General features: G+C 45.0%; 1 protein-coding gene across 2 annotated transcripts in view; it reads right to left on the reverse strand.

Moving 5' to 3' along the window:
- The window catches only part of CHSY1 (chondroitin sulfate synthase 1), a 78,260-nt gene that overhangs the window by 13,048 nt on the left and 39,573 nt on the right, over positions 1-25,639 (reverse strand). The gene's annotated exons all lie outside the window — the stretch shown is intronic.

Consider the following 25,639-nt stretch of genomic DNA (forward strand, 5'->3'; position numbering starts at 1 on the left):
GCCCTGGGATAACGCAGCTTTAGAAGGCTGCGATGGTAAAGAGCATCGTGCGGTAACGTCGCTGCTGCAGACAGAATTTCCACAGTGAGATGCCATGATTGCAAAAGTGCTTTTCTTGCGCTCTTATCATTACCACGCAGGACTTAAAGCCTGCCCACTATTCTGTGCTGAGTTTAAAAGCAAAATCTGCCCTTTGTCTCATCGCTGGAAAACATATGTACGCATTCCAGCGTAGACGTGGCACTGCCAAAACCATAAGATGACAAGGTACGTGCAATACACAGTAGTTTGGTTATAAAAGATACAGCTCCTTGATCAACGGGGGGATCAGCAGAGGAAGTGTGCCCATTCAGAGGGCTGATGATCTCTCCAGAATTTGACTTTCATGCCCTGTACATCAAAAGCCCCATAAACTGTGCATTAATAGCTCTAACTAAAAAGGTCACCTATTTTTATTACTTGCTTCGCTGAAGCACAAGGCATAATATATTTAAAATAAGGCACGTTTTAGGAGAAAGTAGCGATTTACTAATGCAAACTGAAGCCTCATTTTGATAGGGTTTGCAGGTTGGGTGCAGATTCAACACCCCGGAAAGAAAAGTGGTAAAAGAAGAGAAAAGCAGGGAAAGAAGGGGAAAGCACAACTGCATGTGCACAGGTTTGGGACCAGCCCATTCCTGTGCAGTTTCACATATGCTCTGAACTAGAAGAAAGGCAACATCTTTCTACGCAGCCACAGCTTTTATTGTCCTCCTGTCAGTGGAACAACTTTCTCATTATTAAAACGAGCTGTCAGGCAGACTGGCATTTCCCTCCTCGCGGTGTCCAAGTTAGCCCGTTCGTTCAAATATGGTTAAAGATTTCACATAGTGTTGCTGGCTAACTGTATATGGTCTGAGGTTTTCTGGAAGTTTGCTGTCTGGCACAGTTCGGAAAAGTAACAAGCAGTGTAACTCTGCAGCACTCTGTAACCAAGTGCCTCTTGCATTACACACAGTCTGTCAAACCAAGGGGCTCACCTCCGAGCGGGTGTGTTTTAAGCTCCACTGATGTAACACCATCCATCATCTAGCTTTGACAAAAAGAATAGTCAACTGCTGCTTTTGTAATGCCCTAAATTAAAGCTGGAGATGTGGATACCGATAAACCCAGTTACGCTGAATGTAAATGCATTAGCCACCATTAGAAATGTAAAGGAAAAAAATAAATTAAACACTGCCTCAAATATTCCCAAGCTTGGTGAGGGATTTGCTATTCACACAACACACTGAACTCCCTTTTGAACATTAGCCACGCACACATGAAGAGCTTTTTGGTCCTTTCCTAGGGTTTTCGTCATTCCTCTGCTTCCGACGTGGAGGACCCTTCATTCTGCTGGTTGCAACAAAGCTGCCCCAGGTGCAGTTTTGGGAGGGCGGACCAGGCTCCAAAACTTGTGCCCATTACCTGCAGCCACCGCTGCTCGGTGCCTCCATCCCGCCAGCAGCCTGCAAGTCTCCGCTCGCACCCAGCTAGTGCTTTCTTTCTCTTCCCTCCCCCTTGAAGGCCGCAGCCCCTCTGGATTTGGAAACTGGTCAGCCTGCAGGTATTTTAAAGTTTTCATTAGTGACTTTTCCTTATCCCATCAACACTTTTCACTCATCTGGGAGGCAGGAGCAATGTGAGGAGCAGGGAAATATGGAGATCTTCTGGGTGGGTTTGACCACCGGGTCAAAGTCCCGTTGCCTTGGGAAACCTTGTGGGTGCTCGACGCTGCCGAGCACAACGGAGAAGGGCAGGGAGGGAGGAAAAGCCATTGCTGAGAAAGCAGAGGCAGCTTTAGCCATCAGATGGAGAAGGCCGGTGGAGTTCGCAGCTTCGTTCACCAAACAGCAATGCCTTGTCTTCTTATGACCCATTTTTAGTTGTTGATCGAGGACATTTCAGGGATTTGACTCGTGAATAGCAAATGACTTACGCTGGGTTTGCCAAAAAGCCTTCTCCTTGCTGCAGGAAGGCAGGGCTGCTTTGAAGTAGCTCCTGAACCAAGACAATTTACAGCCTGACAGCTTAAAGCTGCATTGAAACGGGTACTCGTTTCCTCGGGGCGTTATAAATCGCCGCGGTTCAGACGCAGGCGGGCCACTGGCCCGGGAGGGCAGGGTGCATGGATGGGGACTGTGTTCTTCTGCTGTCCCACGAAGGCACGTCCACGAGGGAGCCAGAGCCCTTCAATGGGGCTTTCAGAGGGACACACAGGACTACTTTCTGCTGCATTTTCCTTGGTACTCTTCTGAGATATACTTGTATCATCTGAACTGCAGGTTGTTCCCGAGTTCAGTGCGGTTTTGAGCTGGAGCTAATAAGGGCTCTGACGTGAACCCAGTGAGCAAATAGGTGCGCTCCCAACTCGGAGCCAACAGCCAGCTTGAAAACCACTACTGAGAGCAGGTTTTTGCAAACAGGTTCAGCCGGCGGCAGAGGGACTTGTTCCCCATTGCTGACTCAGCCCTGGGGGTAGCACCTCGTGCCAGAAAGCAAGGTAGGCCCTGACACACTATATGCATCTTAAAATAGCAGTACCGTTCAACGCAGCTCATCTGGCAGGGCCCAGAGGCACCCAGAGAGCTCAGGGTGGGGGGGAAGGCTCTCATGCCGCTGAAGGACATCTGTCAAGGGCATACTCTATAGCAACAACCTGATTTGGCATGCCAAATCCAGCGTTATCAGTATTTTCCTCTAAAGCCCACGGAAGGAGCTATGCATGCACCCCAGGATTCTCACCCCTCATTTCATGGCTGTTTTGCCCATCGCTGTTTGGTTTTTTTTTTAAATCAAAGGCCCAGCGGGTCAGCGTGCAGGGTGCTGGACCATGCTTTTCATCAAGCCTTGCCTCTGCTGCCTTTGCTTTGCCTTGATGCGAACGCCAAAGTCAAATACAATCCACCCACCCGAAACAGATGTTAGAAACCTGTCTCTCTCTTTCTCCAGCTGTCCTCTGAGGTCTGGCCTCCTGTCAAACGCCCAAGGGGATAGTTTTCTTTTTTATTTTTAAGGCAATGATAATACGTTCAAAGGCTTTTTTCTGTTTGGAGAAGGCAAATCTACACCTGGTCCAGAACTGCTTCAATACACACCAGTGAGTAACAGCCCTCTGTCTCTGAGGGAAGCTTGACCTCCTGACTTGCAAAACAGTTGTTTTCTACCTTCACAGAAATTTTAACAGCTAATTCAGTAGTGCCACAGGAACACAGGTGACAAATTGAGCCCGATCTATTCAGTGTGCCATCTTTTTATTCAGCAAATTGTCAAAAGAGAACTTTTATTTTCCCCTCTGGTATGACATTTGTTTCTACAAGTCTTTAAGCCAGAAAATACAGAGATGATCTCCTGGGCATTTTGCTCTCCAGGGAAACAGTGCACCATTACCGTATTTCCCACAGATAAAAAGGAGAGGAGCAAAGGATGCACAAAGAGAGAGGGAGAGGGTGGAAGGAAGAAGGCACAATGGCAGACCAGAAGAGGCAAGCTTGCAGCACTACTGTGTGATCTTATAGTACCTTTTAAGCAAGATGCTCCTTTCGGGTACTTTGTGTCCTAAAAAAACCCCAAAACATAACAGCAGTCTGTGTTGTGCAAAGATGAAAGATGGAAAGCATTATGCTAACCTTAAAATGTAGCTCGGGGGCCTGGTGCATCACAGACTGTTTAGTATTAGCATTATCCAGAAAAGCACTGAAAAATGCATTGCAGGATATTGAAGAAATCTATATCCGGATATTAAAACTAGTATTCAGTAAACTGCTAGGAGTGACTATCACAATATGGTCAGACCACAAGCTCAATGAAGCCTAGGAAATAAAGCACCATGACTAATTTGAAGCACATTAAAAGAAATCACATACAAACTCCACTAAATCCATCAACTCAGAAAGGATACTTCTTTGCCTTACTTAGGACGGGTGAGGAGACAGACACGTGTGATTTACACAACATGTTGTATTGCTCATTGCTTTATGTTGATTTTCAACAAAAGTACTGCCTGTTCTTGAGGTCTGGGATTTCACACTTGGAAGATTCCTAAGAATAACGTTTTACAGCTGGAACCAAAGTGACGTGGCCCGAACCTGAAGACTCGGCACACTCAGTGCCTGCCTGCTGCTGCCTTCCCATTACGCAAATCACTGTCCTCTTTGGCAGCAAGGTTAAGCGTCCAGGTTTTGTGACCCACTAGCAGAGTAACAGCGTCATCTTAGCAGATGTAGCGTGCTATTTGCAACGGGTCAACAAGTAGGTCAAAGCAAGTCTTCCTGGCCCTGAAAGCCCAGCTTTCTGGGCTCCTCGTAGGTTGGTTTTTTTCTGTGGTGCAGCTCTCCTGTCCACTTTGAATGGGAAAGAAACCACCCAACTCATTAAATGTCAGCTTCTCCATTTTATCAAAGGGCTAAAATACATTGGGAAAGTAAAACAACCCCACAACATCAAAAAGCACACATCAAAAACCAACCCTATCCAAAACACCCTTCTCACCTTTATCCTTTAGACAACTCCCACTCGGTACTAACTGAGAGTGGAAACTGCCCTGGAAGGACATTTACCTGAGCTGGTCTGCTCTGCTCTGGATTTGCTTTATGTTCCACAGAAGAGCAGATAGACAGGCATCAGATGGTTCACAGCCATGAGAAAGCGTGCAGTAACAACAGCGGATGACTTGCTCAAGGCGGCAGTTGGAGCTTTATGAGCTGCAGGGGATCATGCAGCAGTTCTGCACAGATACCATGTTAGATAGGAAGTTGTGTGATAAATGCCAGCCTGGAAATTTCCTTCCAGGAAAAGAGAGATACTGAAGACTTGCAAGGAGCAGAAGACAGTAAGGGGTCATAGTTTATGAGACTAGTTGGAACTACTGCTAATAATTCTGGAGTGCTGCAGAACACCAGAAAGAGTGAACTATGGGAACTCACCCAGATGCAGGTTTGTAAGAGACACACCAATTCATGTCATTGCTGAATGATGTCAAATCCACTCCACTGGTGAGTTAGCCAGCTTTATATTAGGTTTGTTTCTCCACTTGCAAGTTACAGAGACCATTACCCTGACATAATGGTTAGGGTTTTAATAGCATGAATCTTTCGGTCATAACCATGAAGAAGAAAAAAAAAAAAATTTGTAAGCCTCAGTGGCAAACAAAAGAATGTAATCTTTATTCTCTTGCCCACTAAATAATTATGCTTACATCATGCTAAAATAAGAGTCTAGGTTGTGCTTTCTGCTATTTAAAAAAACAAGGAAGAGATCAAACTGTCCATATATATAGAGTTATAAATCCAAGCCGTATATAACCCAAACCAAAGTATGTAATCAGGACATAACAAATGGAGTTTAATACTCAGAGAAAACCACAGCTCTGGAAGACATTTAAAGGAATATTTCCATTTTCCTAGGTACTATATCAGGTTCTTGGCCAGACATTTTTGATTGCACCATACTAAAAATATAGTCCTAGTTTCAGAAGACAAAAATTTTAGAAGCATGACGAAATGTGAAAGGTAATTGCAATGCACCACTGAGCTATTTTATTACATTATCTAACATCTTTAAAGAGTAGATTAGCTCACAGTGCAAACATTCTGGTTTCCCTGATGTTTAAGTCCTGGCATCGATACAAGCAGCAGAAACAACCGTGCCCGAAGACGGGGGAGTGGTGCTAGCGAGCTTCTGGAGCAGGTTTCCTCGGCAGAACGCGCAACGCTTTCTATCCATGAACTACGTGGAAGAGCTACAGCCCGTTTTTAAATGCAGCCTGGGAAGATGGCTGGGAGAGGTGTGTGATCACTCGCCAAGCCCTCCTTAGCAAAACTGAAATAGCCAAAACAGTTATCGGCATCCTGTGGGTCCCTCTGCAGACATAAAACCGGGGGGAGCCGATATGAAAAGCTGTCGGAGGGCCTGCAGGAGCCCACAGTCCCACAGAGCACACTTGCCAGTGGTCAAGAACTGCCTCCCCCCTTATCTTCTCTCATTTAAACCTAAGTTCTTATCTTCCCAGAAAGAGAGGGCACAGTATTAATGTGATAATGTCTTAACAACTAAGGTTGCCCAAAATTAAGAGATATTTAACTCTCAAGAAAAGGTAAAAAGCACTATTAGAAACAGCAACTGTGAATATAACAGAAGGGACTCCCTACACCTGCAACAAATAACACACTTCAGTGGATGAGATTTGCACTACACAAATCCCTGTTTACCTAGCAAATCCGTATTTACAATGGCTGCGGTTATGTTTTCCTTCTGCTCTCTTTGCCCTCGACCTGTTACAACAAGAAGCAGCAGGAGCCCTCCTGCAGCCGCTCCGTTATCCACAGCTACTGTCCCTTCCTCTTCACTCTCTGGCTGGTTAGTCCAAGAAACGGATCTAGTTATCGGACAAAAAGCAGGGAGACAGGCATTAGTCTCTGTTTGTTGAGGGAAAGAATAATCACTAAACAAACTTCTGTTTCCTTTGTGCAGCCAGGCTCAGAAATTAAATAACTGCTCCCCTCCTTAAGCACAGGGTAAACCTCTAGGGAACCTGCATGCTGGTGGATCCAGCATGGCATGGGATGCAGGGAATAGGCAAACATCTCTCAAGAAAGGAAAGTGGAAGAGAAACATCAAGGTCTTTAGTTAAAAGTACACAGTAGCTATATGTTGCTACCATCTAGTATATGACATTGCAGTTTATTGCTCTATAAAAGCCAGTTTTAATCCTGAAGGCTGTCTTCAAGCAGCAATCTAAATGTAGGGTTTCAAACGTGATATTACAAAACTGAAGACTCATTTTAGACAAGATGGAATGAATTGTATTTTGAATGTTATTTTTCCAAAAATGTAGAGTCTGCCATAAAAACTAGTCAGAGAAACTACATCCAGAATACGAGGTGTCAATGGTCAAGCATATCCTCATTAGAGGGTGGCCAAGTGATATTTATTTAAAGTGTTATGCACTATGAATTAAACATTTATTTTGTATCACCCAGTAAAATATCTGAACCTCATTTTGGCAGCTGTGCAAATTCTACCCCGACTGCATTGACGACTGACTGTACTTCCTTTGACTTTCATACAGTCTCTCTTCTCGTTTTAAGAGAAAAACCTAAAAATCAAGAATGCCAAAAATGCAAACATTCGTGTATCAGCCCACAGTATGCCAAAGGAGGACGAAAGCAGATCACCCCTCAAGACATCATTTTTATTAAGGTTGCAGATGGAATTACAGAGTGATAATTAAAGTCTTGGCAACCTCATCCTGTAAGAGTGACGCTTTTAAAAGATCTGGGAACATACTTTCCACTCCTGGATCGGTGGCTTAAACAGGGAACATATTAAACATAACCTTGGAGATCTGACCATCAGTTCCTTTTCCCCCTAAGAAGAGAAGGAGCCTCACAGATTTTGACCAGATAGCCCCTTGCAGAACCTGCTGCCCAAGGTGGCTAAAGCTAGAGATGATAGCCTGCAAGAAACTCATGTCAGCCTGCTATTAATATTTACCCAGTCTGAAAAGTGTTTTGGCATGGTTTTAACAGGATTGCAAGATTTATTCCATTTCAAATGCTCTTTGGACCATAAAGCAGAGCAGCGCTGCTGTGTGTCACTGTTTCGTTGAATCAGCGGTAGCAACATGCCAGTTTTTCTACCTCAGAACAGGCCTGGAGGGCAGAATTAGCTTCCGCTACCCAAGGGACCGTGATGGCAGATGACAAACTAGTCGATACAAAAACTCTAACGAGAAACTGAAATAGGAGCTGTTGACACCTACCTCTCTCGGGCAAAGCAAATTCAAAAGGCACGTTTTGACAGACCAAGATTACTTCAGCGCCTGGCGCACAAAAGAATTGTCACCACATGTACTGCCCATTGTAGGGTGGTTTATGATGAAGCAGGAGTAACGGCGTGGGATGTTCTTAAAAAGCACAGGAATAGGAAAGAGAGGGTTGCAAGCAAGACTGCTGGGATTTGCTTCATTTTCTTTAATTGAATTGGCTTAAGAAGAAAAGGCATTCACAAAGGCCAAGCCACAATTTGAACACGAAGTGTGGGTAGTTACTATCTGGCAATATGGAAACAGGGTTTCATTATTGATTTAGAGGTGTAATGAGATCCAAGAGCGGAAAACAGGGGCACCACGCTGTCAAAGTGGCTAAACTTTTGAACAGCTTCACCAAGATGGAGAAAGTGGGCAAGATAATACGCTAATACGCTACTGCCCAACTATTCAGACTTCAAAATTAGATTAAAAACTTTTTTTTTTTTTTAAATATACTTTAAATAAAGTTTCTGGGAGCTGTTGCACAGCCTCTGTGCACAGAGCATCCCAGCTGTCTGGACCAGAACCCGCAAATCCTCCCTATAGCTCATTACTTTACACAATTGCCTTTATCTTGCTCAGCTTGTTCCTACCACTCACGGCCCTGTGTTAATAAACCTTTATTACTAGATCTGGTATTTCAGAGCTTCAGCAGTTGTCCGCCAGGATCAGGGAAGACTTGGTGTTGTTAAACGTATTTGTGGTAGCAAAAGATATCGGTGGAAGAGATCAGAGGGGCACGGGTGCTTTGCTCTGGAAAGCTGCTGAGCATCTTACACCAGACCAAGTCCGATGTAAGATACAGTCCTTTATTCTAAGAGGCCTGGCTAGTTAGCCATGCTGAAGGTCATTGTTGGTCACCAGAGCTGGTGTCAGGAATAATTCCTATCTCAGGACAGATGGGAGAACAAATCCTTCCCCCAGAGTGCTCTCCTACTGCAACGTGGGATATGCCTCTCCCTTGGGACCACTTAAGTACCTCTCACCTAACCAATCATCTGTCTGGGGAGATGATCAGGAATTAACCTCTCTCTTGTGTCTCTCTCTCTCAAAATTGGATTAGGCTGAAATTCTTCAGTTAATGCAGAGATACCTGGGTGAAACTTAACACCTTGTGATGCACGCAAGATCAAATGAGCAAAGTCTAGGAGGGGAAATGACTAAGTGCTCTACAAGCTACGACTCTGAAGTGCAAGCACCGCCTGCTTTTCCAATTGCTTATGCTCCGCACAGAAAAAGCAGACTTAGAGCTGTGGCTCCAAGGCTTGCAGTGTGGTGGATCTGTATCAGCCGCAGTATTGCTCTGCTTCCCTCCCCGCCGCAGGGAGCACGGCGCGGTGGTGCCAACCGCAAGCATCCAATTTCATAACGAGTAACGGCACGACAGCAGCCAGCTCCGGGCACTGCTGTATGCCGCACCTCGTGGAAAAACCATTGTCAAACACTGTGCAAAGCCAGTTAGTTAAACACTGCCAAGAATCAGCTGAAAGCAGTCGCAGTCTCCCCATCAACGTGGACGGGCGACTCCCATGAACCTGCAAGGACACAATATTCCTCCAGACACCAGCAAGTCCAAGTTGCACATTTTATGCTGCTTTGGTAATGACACTGGTTTGAAGCGATCCAAGCCTCAGCCCCAAAGGATAAGTATTTGAGAGCAGGAACTCCATGTTAAGCTGTGGGCACAAAAAGTGACTTGGGATTAAGTAGCATTTTGCTTTGCTTAGACTATTACCCTGGGTGGAACACAGCAGCTGGTCCAGATATCCCTGAAAGGCACTTTGCTGTGCAGTACAGCTGTATCCTCTGAGTTTTGTCAGTGCTGGAGACCAAAAAAATCCTGGTTTGATTTTCAAAGAGCAGCGGATAGGGAATGCTGACTCAAGATTTTAGCTTTTCCCCCCATGCCCCACCACATCCCAGCAGTGCTAGAAAGGTGCTGTGTTCCCACACCCAAAGCAAGAGGATAAGGAAAAAATAATTCTTTGGGCTCTTCCAACAGATAGCAGAAGACACTCAGTGAGAATCTGTCTCAGTGCAATGCACCAAAACTCAGCAAACTGTCATTAAAATGCAGCCTGATTTGTGTCCAGAGAAAAACAGCCTTCCCTACAATTTTTTTCCCCTCTCGCAAGACCTGCCAGCAGCGCATGATGCCTCAGCTGCACTGCGATGTGGGGAAGCTCGGCAGACAGTGAGATGAGCCTCAATAAATGAGAAGCAGCAGGTTCAGAACAGGGTGGAAGGGAGGGGATGAGAGAAGGAAGCAGATTACTGGCTGTGGCCAAGGATATACTCATTATATAGAAAGGAGATGAAAGGCTTTACTTAAAGTGCCAACGTCAGTTCAATGTATTTATAAGGATTCAAACAAGTCCCACCGGTGCAGAACAGCCCGAAGGAGCTCTGCGTTCATGTAATTTAATGGCTCTTTGTTCACCGAAGTCCAAAAGCAGCGGCAGATTTCAGTGCGTCCCTGGCCAGGCCCTGCACGGCTTCCAGGACTAAAACAGACATCGCTGGAGAGTGCACTGAACTACGGTGGGGCAGCTTGAATTAAAAGGTTGTTGTAAAATAAATCCTCTGATAAGAGCAATTAATGCTATCCTAATTATGTCTTTTCCCATACTTGCCACTATTCTTGCTGGCTGCTGACTTGTACAGCCACGAAGGCGCTCCTCCCAGGCAAAAATAAGAAACTAAGCGAGGTGGGGACTTTAAAAATATACTTTTGCCAATTTCTTTTCAATCCAGCGTACTGAATACAAGATATAAAAAAAACACTCTGCAGCCTTTTGTTCTGTGATGTTTTTTTATTACTGGCAAAACCATTAAGCTTGAGGTTTTCTTATTTTATCTTTGCATTCAGTTTTTTGGGGTGGGTTTTTTTTTTTTTGGTAATCAAAATGGCAATAGTTTATTATATGCTTTGAGGTTTCCTGCACACAGAAAGAAAAAAAGGCTATGCTACTATTCCTGTCTCTAATTCATCCCTTTTGCTTGCTCTGCTGTGGGCAAGACTTCAAATCATAACCAGCAATTTCGTCTGCCTCCTAGTTACCAAAAATTACTGCTGCACCCACTGGTGATTCACAGACCGAGAGCGACACACATGCACACACGTTTGGTACCAGGACATCCATCTGAACTAGCAGATGCCTGGCAGCTATACCTTTTGTTCATTAAAACATGAAAGCAAGCCAGCCTAAAAAGTCTCCCCGATAACCTAGTAGAAAACACACATGCATTTTCAAAGGGGTTTTAGACTGATTAGTTGGAATAATATTCTCAAGCCATGAGGATGATACTGGAGCATTATACATCCTTGAGATACATTATCTGAAACGTACCATTCTTTGTCAAAATGGATGTGTCCAAAGGCAAAAATCAAGGCACTTCTATGAGAAGTGTGTCTGCTAGAATATCTGGTTATTTTTAAGACAGACATGGAAAGGGAGCGAAACCTGTCCAGCAGCGGTATATTTAAACAAAACTGCAGCTCCAGCCAGCCAGGGTCTGGAAGAGCACCCTCCAGTAAGGCATGGCTCAGCATCACCCTCAAACACGCTGCAAAGTATTGCCTAACACCAAGCTATATCACGTCATCTTCCATGCAGTATTTGCAGAAGAACACGCTCATTTGCGTCCCCAGAACAATAGATAAATTAATGGAGATGACTGCAATTCATACAGCCTTGTGTCTGCAGCAGTGGAAAGGTCAAACAAATTAAGGCTCTGAATTCTGGGCAGAGATTTCAAGCTGGCTCACTAACATTTGCAACACAAGGGAATAATTAGAAAACATCCATCAGCTCCATTTCCGTTAGAAAGCCCATTTCTGTTAACATGGTGATGAGCTGTCCTCTGCATAGCTAGATCTGCTGTCAGATTATGGTCAATTATTTCTTCTCAAGTATTTCAACTTGCAAGCACAGACTTTACTTCCTCCAGCTCTCAGATACGCCAGCCACACACAATACCCCTCGCAGAAAGAGCACCGAAACCCCGCAGAGCCAGCGGACAGGCTGAGCCCCTGCAGAAAACCACTGCAGCTCCTAGGGACATCAAGGAGGAGAAAATGGTCCCCGCACTAAAAAAATCTCTAGGTACTTTTAAAAAACAGAATCACGGGATTTCCACGCTGAACACACAAAACCTGCAGCACCTCCCTCCTCATAACTGTGAAGCCTTATTCAAACACTCAGTCCTCTTTTACAAGGAAGCATCCTGCTGAGCCCATAGGATGTTTTTAGATCAGGGGACAGGAGAAATACAGGACACTGCAGCTTAAAAAGCACATTTTATACAAGCTGTTCCATGTGAGAGCTTGCACACCCAGATGTTTCACTCCCCACAGAGTTGGCATGACCTTATTTTTAACAGACCAAACCAACCTGTCCCCCCTGGGACACAGAAGGCTGCTCAGAAGAGATCTGCTGTTTTGGGACTGCCTCAGGACTCCAGGCTTTTGTATCTCACAGCTGAGAAGATGACTGCCAGAAATCTGGGTAGGGATCCATAAACCTGAGCAATGTCCCCAGCTACACTGCGAGGAAGGTGCCAGGAGAGATTCGATGCAGGAGCCTCAGCAGCGTGACCAAAAGGAGACGAAATCCCTCGCCAGCCACCTTGGCAGGGAAAAAAACATGATCTGAAGAGATGATTTAATATCAAAGCCTCTTCTGCCCCAGGAGAGCTCTTGGAGAGAAATCATGGGGGAAAAAAAGAGAGCAGGAGCCCATGTGAACAGTTTCCCCGCTGCACTGCTGCCGTGCAGGCAGTGATGGGACACGTGTACCTGCTCAGTACACGGCTTAGCTGTCTGCTTTCTGTAGGGCCTCTGTGCCGATCGTGAGCTCGCACTGAACCAGCAGCTCCTGTGATGCCCCTTATTCCCCCATGTACTAAACTCGCTTTCCAGCTCTTGACGTGGGGATCGGCAGCAGAGTCCCACCTGGAGCAAGGAGCAGCAGGCAGGTCCAGATCTCCTTGGATCCAGGATTCCCGAGAAGGGACGCTTCCATTCAGCATCATCCCTATGCTGAAAGAGTCACTCTCAAGCCCACTTACTCATTAACTTATTCCCTGGCACAGGAAAGCTCACAACCGATGCACATTTTTTTGTTGTACCATGGCTGCCAAGGCTAATACTGGTATCTGGCCATAATCCTTCCTAACCCCATGGAGGGCTTTTTGCAGCATGTTGCAGCAACAAGGTTTAGGGGTTAATGGGTGCTACATAAAAAGCATGCCCTTGCAAGTTTTAAAACATGTTTCTTCCCAAACGTTATGACGACTCCTCCCACCATGCCCTTTCCATGCTGTCCGACCGAGCAGCCAGCTGCAGCACTGCCCTTGTCCCACTTTCCCAGTTTGCATTTGTGTCCCCTTTCCCCCAGTTTTTTGTTTTTTTTTTTTAAATTTCATTTAAAATGTTTGTAAGTGCTGGGTCAGCTGAAGCTCCATTACCTAGAAATGGCACCAAAAGAAAAAAACCCAGACTTTTCTGCCTTTGGAAATAAAAATGTTTTGGCTGCCAAAGAAAAGAAAGAGTTACACCCATGTAAAGCTTTCACTTAGGAAGAATTAATACAGCCAACTGTTTTTGGATGGACTGCCAGCTAACTACAGTATTTAAAAAAAAAAAGAAGGAGAGAAATAAGAAAAGAAGAGGCCCAAGCTCTGTCCTCTCCCATTAGACTCACTCCAGCTTCTAGCTTCCACTGGGTTCCTGTTCAGAGGGAAATCCTCCGTCACCTCTGTCTAGACTACTCACCTGATTTTTTACTGGAAGAAGTAGTGCTGAAAATTTATACTCTCAAGAAGCTGAGATGCAGCTTCCAGGACCGTAAGCCTTTCAAAGCACACATGCTAGAACAAACATACAAGCTATATTTAACACACAATATTTTATATACGTGTCTCTGTAGCATCGACCCTAGTGAAATTCCCTGCTATGCTATTTCCTTGCTGACCACCAATTCAAACATTCCCATCCACAAAATTCTTTAGAAAATGCCCCTTTAAAATAGTTAGAAGTTGCATGTGCAATTCCTCCTGTGGGATTCTAGCTTGATCCCAGACACCTCCCACTCAGCCAGTTAAGCTAAAGATCTGTCCAGAAGGACATGTAATCTTGCATATAATCACTGCTGAATACATAGCCATACTATCACAGCTAAATTCCCAGCCTGGATAATTAGAGATTTTATTCCTCTATTGTCCAACTGCAGATTTCATTACAGACTCCATGAATGCCTCTCCTTTAACTTCCCTGATAATCATTAGCAATAATTAAGCAATGATGATGCAGAAGACAGAAGCGGTTAATCAGAAGGGAGTGATTTTTTTCTTCTTTTTAAACAAGTCCAGTGCCAGTGTTCATACTCATGAGCCGATATTTTCACAACTGCCCAGGAAAAACATGTGGCAGGGGAAAAGAAACCCTAGAGAAATCGGGCTTTGCTGTCCCCCTGGGTTTTAATGCTGAGAAGCAATGCTGAGTGCACATCTCATTAGCTTGCTTTAGCCTGTGCTATTTATCAAACATATATAAAATTATACATGTTCTCGTAAGAGGATCAGCTTCAAGACCTCTCCTTATGTCGACTCACAGTGCAATAGGGACGCTCTGTTTTGCCACCTCGACAGAAATGACTTGTATCACAACATGGTGCTGGACTGGCTGTCAGAGGGGCTGACAGCAGCTGGACCTCATTGCCCATTTCACACACTCGCTTTCCTGCGGCACCGAGCATCCCTTGCCTCGGCACTGCAAAGGATCTCGCTGCTGCTCCCTCATCGTTCTGTGTTTTCTGCTGTCTGCCTGCTCCCCAGAAAGAGAGCTAAGGGATTTTAACATGAACTAGATCAGCTACTCAACCCGTTCTTCCAGACAAAGCGGTGAGATAAAGAGGATTCTCTGTATCGGACATAATTCTCTTCAGCAACACGAGCTGAAGGAAACACATTAAAATGCATCACTTGCAATTAAAAGCATGCCGACTAGAATTTTTCCACTTAGAAATAATTTAAAAGTTCAGCTCTTGAATATGTTTCCTTTCCTTCCTCCCTGATTTGGAAGTTTCAAATTCTGAAGAATCATTATTCTGAATAATTCACTCCCAGGCACAGCCCTGAAAATCCTCACAAACTAGGACATCTCAGCCATATTCAAAATTCCCAAGCGCTGCTCTAACTTGCTTATCAAATGTCTGATTAAGAAGGTGGTAGAGACAATCAGTCTATGCAGTGGTGGCTCAAGTATCTCACACTGTTGCTCAATTTCGTCCTGGGTTTTTTTTGCAGTTTCCTTCAAAAAAAGGGCAAGCAGCTGTTCCAGCAGACAGCTCCCGGATTTCCCTCGATGTGCGTCAATGGTATGATGCATGCTACTTCTCAATCTGGCGGCCATCCTTCAGACAGAAGGAAGTAAGACTGTGGTCATATCTAAGCTGTTGGACATAATCTGTAAAGTAAGCCAGACAGACAGCTTTCTGTGCTTGCACTTTCTAAAAATGAATCACGAAAAGCCATGACAGTAGATAGAACAGTTTAAGCCAACCAGTCAAAAAAAAAAAAAAGCCAAAGCAGAACAGCACTGCCAACGTTGCTCCACTGTGTCATTTCACATTCAGGAAGGTCTTACAAGCATTTGCAGAGTCTTAAATTAAGCCATCAGTACCAAGCCAGACAGCATGTAGACATTCACCAACACTGCTCAGTGAAGCAGCATGGCGAGCCTCCAAGCTTTGCCTTCCTACAGCCATTTTCTCCTTAGGGCCTTTTAATAGTGTATTTTCAAACACAGCTTCACCTTTAATTAACACAAGATGTAGCAACTGCACAATAATTCTGCATCCTCTTCCCTCCCCAAAAACATTCAGCCTGAAGGTCAGCTTATCGGTTTCATATTGAAAACCCAAGACGCAGCCAAGAGTCCAAGATGCAGCTGAGCTCAGACTTCCTACGTAAGGGAATCGGGCTTTTCAGCCACGCGATGACATGGCTGAGGCCACAGCAAACAGTGGAAATGCTACAAAATAGATTTACACATCCTTGCTGGAAAATCTCAACAGGAGCAGTATCTGTTTTGGGCCCACTTCTTCCCACAGAGCATGACAAACTCACACTGATGTCAACAAAAAGTTGTCATATCCTGCAAGGGAAGAATTTACCCCATGAGCCAAAATGGGAGCAGTAGCTGTCAGTCTGCCCTGACAAGGTGCAGCTGACCCAGGAAAGAAGCCAGACCGCATATATCCTGGCATCAGCTGATAAACCCTAAATGAAACTATTTTGCCCCAAGCAGTATTCTGACAGCGCAAAACCACGTGCTTAGCAGACACTTCCTTTACCCCATGCACTGCTGGCATGCTGAGAAACGTGTTAGGCATTAACCTGACACACGCACAAGTTTCTGCCTAGTAGCAGTGCAGAGGGTCAAATTAAATATCACTCACGAGATAGGAATTTTTGCCAGGACTGCAATGGAGTTATCTACGTTGCATGTGAAAACAAGATCTGTTTCACTTCCTTGCCACCTCCTGCCTAAAAATTCAACCCAGACAACATCCTAAAGCTGTTCCCATTACATGCAAGCCCAGAGAACATGTCTTGCTTCAATCCCTCATGCACTCGTCCCTGCCTGACATTCTTTCATATCAGGATTAAAAAAAATCCTCCTACCTACCTACAGAAGGCTCACTACAATTTAGACTTCAATAAAATGCAACATTAAACCCACCACAACCAGAGTCATGTTAAATAGGTGCAAGTGGCCCAACAGAATGCCAACATTGTAGGCGATTTGGCTATGCAGTGACAACTCAGATGTTCCCGGTCCGTGCCTCCCTCCCACCTCCTCACGGCATTAGTCACTCAGAAGACATCAGAACAAAGCCACATTCAGGCTCGCCAGATCAGGTTTTGTTTGCTTCAAGACCACAGTGGTAGACAGCTGTTGCACATTTTACCCTAAAGTCTGAGTGAGCTTTTCACAAGATTACAGAAGCTTTGATTATGAAGGACCTCTGAAGGACTCTAGCCCAACCTCCTGCTTGAAGCAGGGCTATTGGCACAGCTTTGAACCCCATGAGCTTCATGATGTGGCCATTGCTCCTTGTACCATCAGGCACTACTGAAGAGTTTGGTTCCATCACCTTCACATCTGCCTTTCAAATAGTTGTAGGTGGCTGTTAGATGACTCCTTAGCTTCTTCACCAGAGGAAACACGTCCAGCTCCCTCAGGCCCTCCTTGGAGAACATCTGTGACTCATGAGTCTCTGTCCATCTTGGTGGCCTTCTGCTAAACCCTCTGCAGTTTCTCCATGACCCTTTCGAGCTGAGGGGATAATATTTTAGATGTATCTCACCAGCATCAAGCAGAGGGGGTAAGAACTTCCCTCATCCTGTTGGCCAGGCTTCTAACATAGATAATAAACACTGCTTTATTTGTGATAATTGCATTCTGGGCTTGTACTCAACCTAGTGCCCACCATGACCCCTAGGTCCTTTTCATCCAGTCCTGACACAGGCATCATTCCACTCCACGTGCAGAACATTTTTTCCTCCTAAACCCCACAACGTTTCTGTCAGCCCAGCCTTGAGCTGACTGAAGTCCCTACACACCTTCTAAGTAAAATGAGAACAGTTTGCTTCAAAATACATTCTTTGTATGATCCCCCCTCTATCCTTCCTTGGCCTGAAAGGATCCCCCTCCCCCCACTAAATCCCCTAGCAATATGCTATGACACCAGATTGAAGCGTTCCTCCTGTCATCCACTTTCCCCATTTAAAAAAAGTGATAAATACACACACGGATACATGCATAAAAATCTGGGTAACACAGCACTTCCCTGCCTTGAAGGTGTAAGTTTATTGGTAGGCAGCCACTGAAGATGCAAAAGTAACGCGACAATATTAGCATGTGTGCCTTCCCCTGAACCGGTGCTGTTTCCTGCTTAAGACAAACTGTAAAGGTATTAAATATATTTAAAGCATAAGGGTTATAAACAGTTCAATTTGGAACATTTTTACTTTTGGACTATATACCAATCAGTCTTTATGTAATCAGAGAAAGAACAGGGCAGTTTAATCCATAATGTTTTTCTCCCCTGTAAATAGGCATTTAATCCACAGAAGACAAAACACAGCATCCTGGAAAACCACTTAAATTATAAGATTTGGCAAGTGAAGCCCTGGTCTTCCTTACAGTCTTCATTACGTTAGGAAAAGAAAGGAAAGAAAGAAGCACTGGACTTCTTTTGAGAACAGCTGTTCACCTTAAGGGGGATGTGAAGAGCCACTTTTCCACATCGCACCCTCTTTTGTACAGTTGCTGGAGGGCTTCACACTCAGCAGCACAGCCAGGACACGGTAACACCTCAGCCCCTTTGCTCTCAGAGGTTGCTTCATCTGCTGAGAAAGGTGGGGTAAAGCCCCAAAACTAAAAGAGGGAGGGGTTGTGAGCTGCCTCTGCACCCCACTGCGCAACTGCAACCATACGCCACATCCTGCATTTTTGGCTCAACTCGTTCCGTTGACGTCCTACAAAGGGCTATCGAGGAGAGAAGCAGAGCCCAGATGTATACGTAGATCAGCCCCCTCAAAACCACAGGATCCCAAAGCTGAAGAGGAAAGATTAAAGAAGGGGTGGAGGTGCAGAGAACACATCTTTCTCCCTCCTCCACCGTGCAGATATGCCTGCCTGTCTGTTTTTCCCCACAGCTTCTCCTACGCTCTTCAAAGCAGGCTCCTTTCTGAGTCGTACAGCGTGTGCTGGGAGCTGCAGGCTGGAGGTCTGTAGCCTTGTCACTCTGGCACGCATCCTGCCTTCGAGGGAGGGGACACCATGCTGGGGAGGCTCAAGCCACAGAAGGCAAAACCCCAGTGTCAGCCCTGCACCACCGGCCCCAGCACAGGTGCACCTCCCTGGGCAGTAAGCACGCTGCTTGGTTAAGTGTGGTGCTGGATGCGTGCCCCGAAGGGATGTGTTTTGACTTAAAGCTCATCCCAGTGTCCTCAGGACGTCACCTCTGAAGGCTCCCACGCACTGGATCCAGGCACTAACCGCCACATCTCACTGCGAGCGCTTTGTTCTCATTTATGGCCTCTTGGACTGACAGCTGTTTAAAAGTTCTTCCCCCCCACCCTTTTTTTTTTAAAAAAAAAAAAAAGGAAGATGCTGACACTGCAAGTGACCACCCAGGCTTTCAAAGCACTGCAGGAGGCCAAAAAGGAAAGTCACCCATCAAGCTGCTTGTTATCCTGATGTGTCTTTACAGGAAAGGCAATTCCCACAATCAGTCCTATTTACTGCAGGCTGTAATTTTGCCTGGATGGCAGGACGAACTCCTCGGGTACTGCTCTAGTTGCGTATGAATGCTTTTGAGGCAATATTTAAAATTACTGAAGACAGGTTTTGGGTCTCCCCCTGCAAATGTTCAATGTCCATGTGCCGACTATCAGTTTCAACGGACTCGCATGACGCCTGTCGGTGCGGAACGTGCAAATAGCCAGCCTAATGGGGAAAAATTGTGTGTGTAATGGTGCTAAAAGAGTGACATACCTGTAACTTTTAACACCTCAGCCTCTATCTCAAGACCACAAGCCCCAAGAGCAAGTGCAATGTTACTTGGCATGAACAGGGATGACTGAGCAAGATGACATCTACAGGGAAGCGGAAGGTTTCAATCTCTTCTGAAAATCTCTGCCATAGTAAGCCAATGACAGGGAACATATGGCTCGCAGCCATATTATTTGTTTTAGTTTATTATGCATAGCACAATACACACAGTAACAAGTGTGTGTGAAGATGTGGCCTGTCAAATGTGTTGAAAACATTTACTGGGCCATTAGCAATGAAAAGGTTCCCTGCCCTTGTATTACACAGATAGAGGTTTACCGCATGCAACCCAAATTTGAATGCATTGCCCGATTTGCAGCCAACAGTCCCAAGTCTCAAATGTTTTATGAGCAAGCAACTTGGACTCCTTCTCTAGGATACGTGTGAGCAATTTCAATCGGAGTTGTGTTCACACATCCAACTGGCAACAGTCGATTGCAAAAGGGTTGCATTTTCCAGTGGTTTACCAGTGGTAAACTCCAGTTCAAAGGCCATTTAAGAAGCTTCAGTAACTGTAACAGAATGAATGAGGCAGGGAGGGACCTCTAAATATCGCTAGTCCCACCACCCTGCTCCAAGGAGGGCAACTACAGCAGGTTGCTCAGGACCGTGCCCAGTTGGGTGTTGACTGTCTCCAAAGATGGAGACTCCACAGCCTCTCTGGGCAACCAGTTCCCATGCCTGACCACCCCTGCAGTAACGAAGTTTTATCTTATGGTTAAATGTAATTTCCTGTATTCCAGTTTGGGCCCATTGCCTCTCATCCGGTCACTCAGCATCACTGAGAAGGGGCTGGCTCCATCTTCCTTACCATGCCACCAGGTATTTATACGTGTTGACGAGATCCCCCCGAGCATCCTATCTCCAGGCTGAACAGCCCCAGTTCTCTCCACCTCTCCCCGTACACCAGATGCTCCAGCCCTCACACCTCTCGAGGCCTGTCACTGGACTCACTCCAGTATGTCTATGTCTCACTTGTAGTGGGGAGCCCAGCACTGGACCCAGCACTCCAGATGTGCCTCACCAGGGCTGAGCAGAGGGGAAGGACTACCTCCCTCGGACCTGCTGGCAATGCTCTGCCCAATGCGTCCCAGGATGCTGTTGGCCATCTTTGCTGCAAGGGCATATTGATGTCTCACGTGCAACTCGTTGCTCACCAGGACCCCATGTCCCTTGTCTGCAATGCTGCTTGCCAGCCAGTCGGTCCCCAAACTATTACCTCTATAAACTCAGTAAGCAACTAGACTTCTTTCAGATCAACCCCCCTGCCCCAGTCCTTATCTGCGCTCAAATAGCCAGAAAATCCTGATGCAGACAGCTGACTCACCAAACGCACGTGGCACAACTCCAAGTCTGCCCATAGCGTTGAGTTGTTAGGAAAGGCCACCAGCACAGATACCTGAAAGGTCCTTTTCTTGTACAAAGCTCAGATTAGGTATGGATCAGAAAATCAGCCTAATGCTGTAATCAGTGTAATTAAATGGGCTTTGAACCGTTGAAGGAAGAGCACATGAGGAAATAACACTGTAAAACAACAGATAATGACAGTGTTATCACAGCAATTACTGTTTTCAGGCTTAAAAGGAAACAGCAAGGTAACAAAGAGAGGACCAGTCAAATCAAAGCTCGAGATGGCATATTAAAAAGCCCTCAAACAACCTTAAAATTGTCTCACTTTGCATTTGCATTCTCTCTCCCCGAGAAGATGATTACAACCTTTTGATCTCTGCAAGCAAGACAAATTATATTATTGTGATTAAATATTCAGGTCCTTCTGCTGCACCAGTAAGTAGGACACACACGGTATGGCACTGTGCTGGCCCCGGCTACAAAGGCACCGGAGATCTAGACAGCGGCACAGCAGCATTTCTTCCCTGAGATATCTCAGCTTCTGGACACAAAAGAGTTAAAGTCATAAGCTGCTATGACTTAAGGGATGCTCAGCTCCTTCACCCAGAGTGCAGAGCACCACGCTGACCAATATGGAAAACCTAGAAGAAGCGCTCCCAGAGGTGAAATTTAATTGCACACGCCTATTATTTGATTTCTAGCTGCACGTGTAACAAAATTAAAAGGGGAGGGGGGAAATCCAGTTAATTTTACCAAAACCTAATTGGGAAGGGAAACCAAACAAACTACCACATCTCTCCTTTTCCTTTCAATAAAAGCTCCCTCTGTCAAAGCCTTAACATCTTGTAAGTGCATGCCAGCAAATCCATTTAAAGCTCAAACACAGAATTTTATTCTTCTGTGCCTGCACAGCAAAAGAGATCATTCTTCCTTTATCGTGCTGGAAGGATTTGGGCTGAAAACTGGCAAGAACCAAATTTTAAAGCTGGGTCACTACTTCTTCCACCTTTTCATCCTGGTAGGGTCTCGGTAGCAACCTTCAGTTTCAGTCAAAGGAGATTAGGGAGATGTTCAGGAGCAGCACAGTGAGAAAACTAGAAGTGTTACCTTTAATAATTACCAAGAAAGACTCTCATGGTGTTACCATAGGAATTAATCCTTATATTAATATTTAAAGCATGAACAAAGCAAGGACTCTGGAAGACATGATGGAGGGAAAAGTGCTAGCAGTTTGCCACTGCAATGCACTAATTGTAACTTAAGAAAAAAAAAGAAAGATTGAGACCCCTAAGGAAATTGTGCTGTCAGGATGACAGGGTGAGCTCAAAACCAGAACCACTTTCTTCCTCTAGACATCTCAAGTGAGCAGCAAAGCCTACCTAGATTTTTACAAGTCTCCAGAACTGTACTCCTTTCTATACAGCTTTTTGGAAATACATGCCAACAACACAGAGCACTCTTAAGCAAACCATATAAATTACAAGGCAATGAGATGTGAAGAAAAGAGTTCCTTTCCAAATTCTGCAGGGTTATTCTGAGTAAAGACGAAGTTTGGCACCACACCAAGTTCTAAAAAAGCAGGAAGGTGTCGGACCAAATTTTAAACTGTATCTTAAAAAGATTAGAAATATCAGACATCCCCTTTGGATCATTGCTTCATAGCAAGTCTGAACAGCACCTTCTAAAATGAAGTTGGGTAAACCTCAAACAGCCACAGAAGCCAGACCTTAAAGGGACACTGTTCCCTCTGCAGCAAGGATGACGAAACGCAGCCGAGCGTGCGTGCAGGAAGAGCTGTACCACTGCTGCAGAGGGCTGCGTGCACATGGTTTTAGTCAGCTCTCTCTCTCGCTTAGCTCTCCTTTAAACCAAGAGGCAGGCAAAAGCAGGGAAGAGATTTTGCTTCTAGCGGTGTTATGTGAACCTGGCTGCTTTCAGCAGAACAAAATCCCACGTAAGTGCTGTGACATGGCAAGTGTACTAAAAATAAAGGTCATGCAAGATGCACAGCCATCAGAAAGGTGGGGGTCTAGAGTAAGTCTCCCCTTAAGCCCCATTATTTCAAAAGAGCTTGCAGATTTCAACACCACTCCATGCAGGAACTGTGATCTTCAGTCTCCTTTTCCCTGCCAATTTTCCTCAGTCTTTTGTGTTGTGTTTTTTTAAAAGAAAACTGTACACCAAATGCTGCATTTCTAAACATTGCACATTTATTCCCTGCTCTACCAGTCTGTTATAAGGCTTCTTCTAGATTCATTCTCAAACCATTTTAAACATTTGGAATACCTCCCATGTGGGGGAAGAGCACAGAGCTCCTGGTCCCTTCACAGACAGCTCAGAAGTGGAAAAAACCTTTAAGCAGCCATTTCAACATTAAAGAACAGGCCAGGGAGCAGAACACCTTACTCCCTTCAACTCGGTGAATGTTTTGTTTTCCCTAGCATCTTTGAAACAATCTGAACTCTGGAGTTTGTATGGTGGCTTTGAGATGTGAAAGCAGCTTGCCCACGGAAAGAAATAAGATTTTTAGCTCTTACGGAGGTAAGTGCATTTAAGTCCGTTACTGCAGTTAAAGTGAATAATCAAATGCTTCAAAACCTCATGTTATAGAATACTGCAAAGAAGTTCAGGGGAGCATGCATGGAAAGCACAGGAAGACTAATAGCTAATAAGAGAGCTCTCCACTTTCAGTTTCCTAAAGCTGATGTCCTGAGTACTGCTATGACAGCAAAAATAACAAGTCTCTTTTTTTCTTCCCCCTTTCCCTGTTAGCAACAGCTATAAATGTCATCAACAGTACCAGCAGGAAACCTCCACAGAGGGTAGGATGTGAAGAAATAAGCTGCTTGCTTGTTTTAGAAACCATTAAATTTGCCATTTCCACTGAACTCCCACAGTCACTTCTTCCTGAGAAGTTCAGGGACTCAAAAAATAAAAAAGCCATCCTAGCAGAAAGAGAAACTGCCTCTGCAGCAGCAGAGTGAACGGTGATGATCTTAGCCATCTCCTGTGGAGTCTTCCAAGTAATCAACTAAGTACAGGAGGAGTACAATTAAACCAATTCTAACAAATGCCTTTTTGAGGCCAAACCTACTGCTGGAAAACAGCAGCACTCAAAAAGAGGCCTGTACAAGCAGCACGAGAAAAATCAGATGCCTCCAGCTTCTTCAAATACAAACCTTTTTATATCGCAACTTGCTGCAGTCGTGCGGTGTTTTTCCCTGATGGTGGGATACCAAGTCTAAGCCACGCAGAACAAGTAGGGGCATTTACAGCCTCGCACAGCAACACCCAGACTGACTTGAACTGCCTTCGCTCAGGGAAGAAAGCTTACTGCAAATGTATGCAACTGCCACAGCCCATTTGTTTCTTGCAGCTTCCTACTCAGGCCCCTGCTTTCACACCACCCCACAGCCTGCACTACAGATGCACCCACGGGAGCCATTATTTGTGAGCCTGTAACTACCCGCATTTTGAAAAAAAATCAGATCTGTCAATGGGCTGCCAAAGTATCAACATAATTTTCAAAGACGGTAATGCTACTGAAGAGCAGACCACCGCATGCTTGAAAGAGCTTTACAAATGCCAGGTAGCCAGATCCAGCTATACATGCCTTCATTCAGCAGGTTAAAAAAAAACATAATTTAAAAAAAGATCAGTTGAGCTGTCTCATACAGCACAGATTCTGGTACACTGTCACTTTGACAAAGATTGCTTGTTAATACAAAAAAGCAGTGCAGCAAGAGCAAGAACCAGCTCCTCGCAGGGTGTTTAATTGTCCTGCAGCACATTTATGGAACAAACCCAGAGCTGCGCTAACCTTTCCACATTCTTCCTTCCCTGCATGTTGTGAATATGACCAAATGCATTTCATTTTAAAGGTCAGAACTTGTCACAAGAATGTTAATGGCTTCATGATCCTTAAAGTAGCACTTCTAGGCTCACCTGCAGAAAGTATTTGAGAAACAGAGGTCAAGAATATGATTTCTCAGCTAATACTAAAAACCCAATAGCCAAGAACCTGAACATTTCACAGTATCAGTGTGTTTGGAAGGAGGGGACGCCCTCCCCAGCACAACACCTCGGCACAGCCCTTCTCCCCACTGACAGAGCCAGAGCAGCCCCAGGCCTGGTGCAGGCTGGACTCATATCCCTTGCAACATGTCCGCGGTATTTTGGGAGCTATTTTATTGATGTGTCTGTTCTAGAGGGATTATCAAGTCTGCTGGCAGCAAATGCTAATCAGGGCACACCACCTTGTAAAGCAGGCAAATAACTGGTGCTACGTTACATTAGGAGCTGCTGGCTAACACCATGTTTCAGTGCTTCCAAAAGACAGGAAGACGCAGCTATCTAGTGGAAAATAAAGTTTGGGAAGTTTGATGGATAACAGCCCTAATAAAGCAAAGATTTCTGCAGAAATGCATAACAAGAGCTGCAGGTTAACACTAGACGATGATGCAGCAGAAGGTCCAGTAACTGAAAAGCCCAGCTGCGTTAAAAGGGAGAAAAGCAAAGCAAACATCTGCTGCAGGACTAGCGTTTAAACAGACTCTACCTAGAGTTCAAAATGAGAGAAGTTTCCAATAACTGAAACATTAAAGGCCTCTGTATTGTCCATACTACTTCACTACCCACTTAAAAAAAGTTGGATAGCATTTCCAAATCCATCTTCATGATTTAGGCCATTCAGGAGTGTTACGGAAACCTGCCTAATTTGCCTAGACAGTTTTGACAAATCCAAGCAGTGTGTTTAAATGTTCAGCGAGGAAACATTTTTCAGGAGATGTAATACCTTTTATTAGACCAACAGATACAAACAAGGAGCCCAGGGG

Source organism: Mycteria americana, chromosome 6 (assembly GCF_035582795.1).
Source record: "Mycteria americana isolate JAX WOST 10 ecotype Jacksonville Zoo and Gardens chromosome 6, USCA_MyAme_1.0, whole genome shotgun sequence".
Taxonomy (NCBI): domain Eukaryota; kingdom Metazoa; phylum Chordata; class Aves; order Ciconiiformes; family Ciconiidae; genus Mycteria; species Mycteria americana.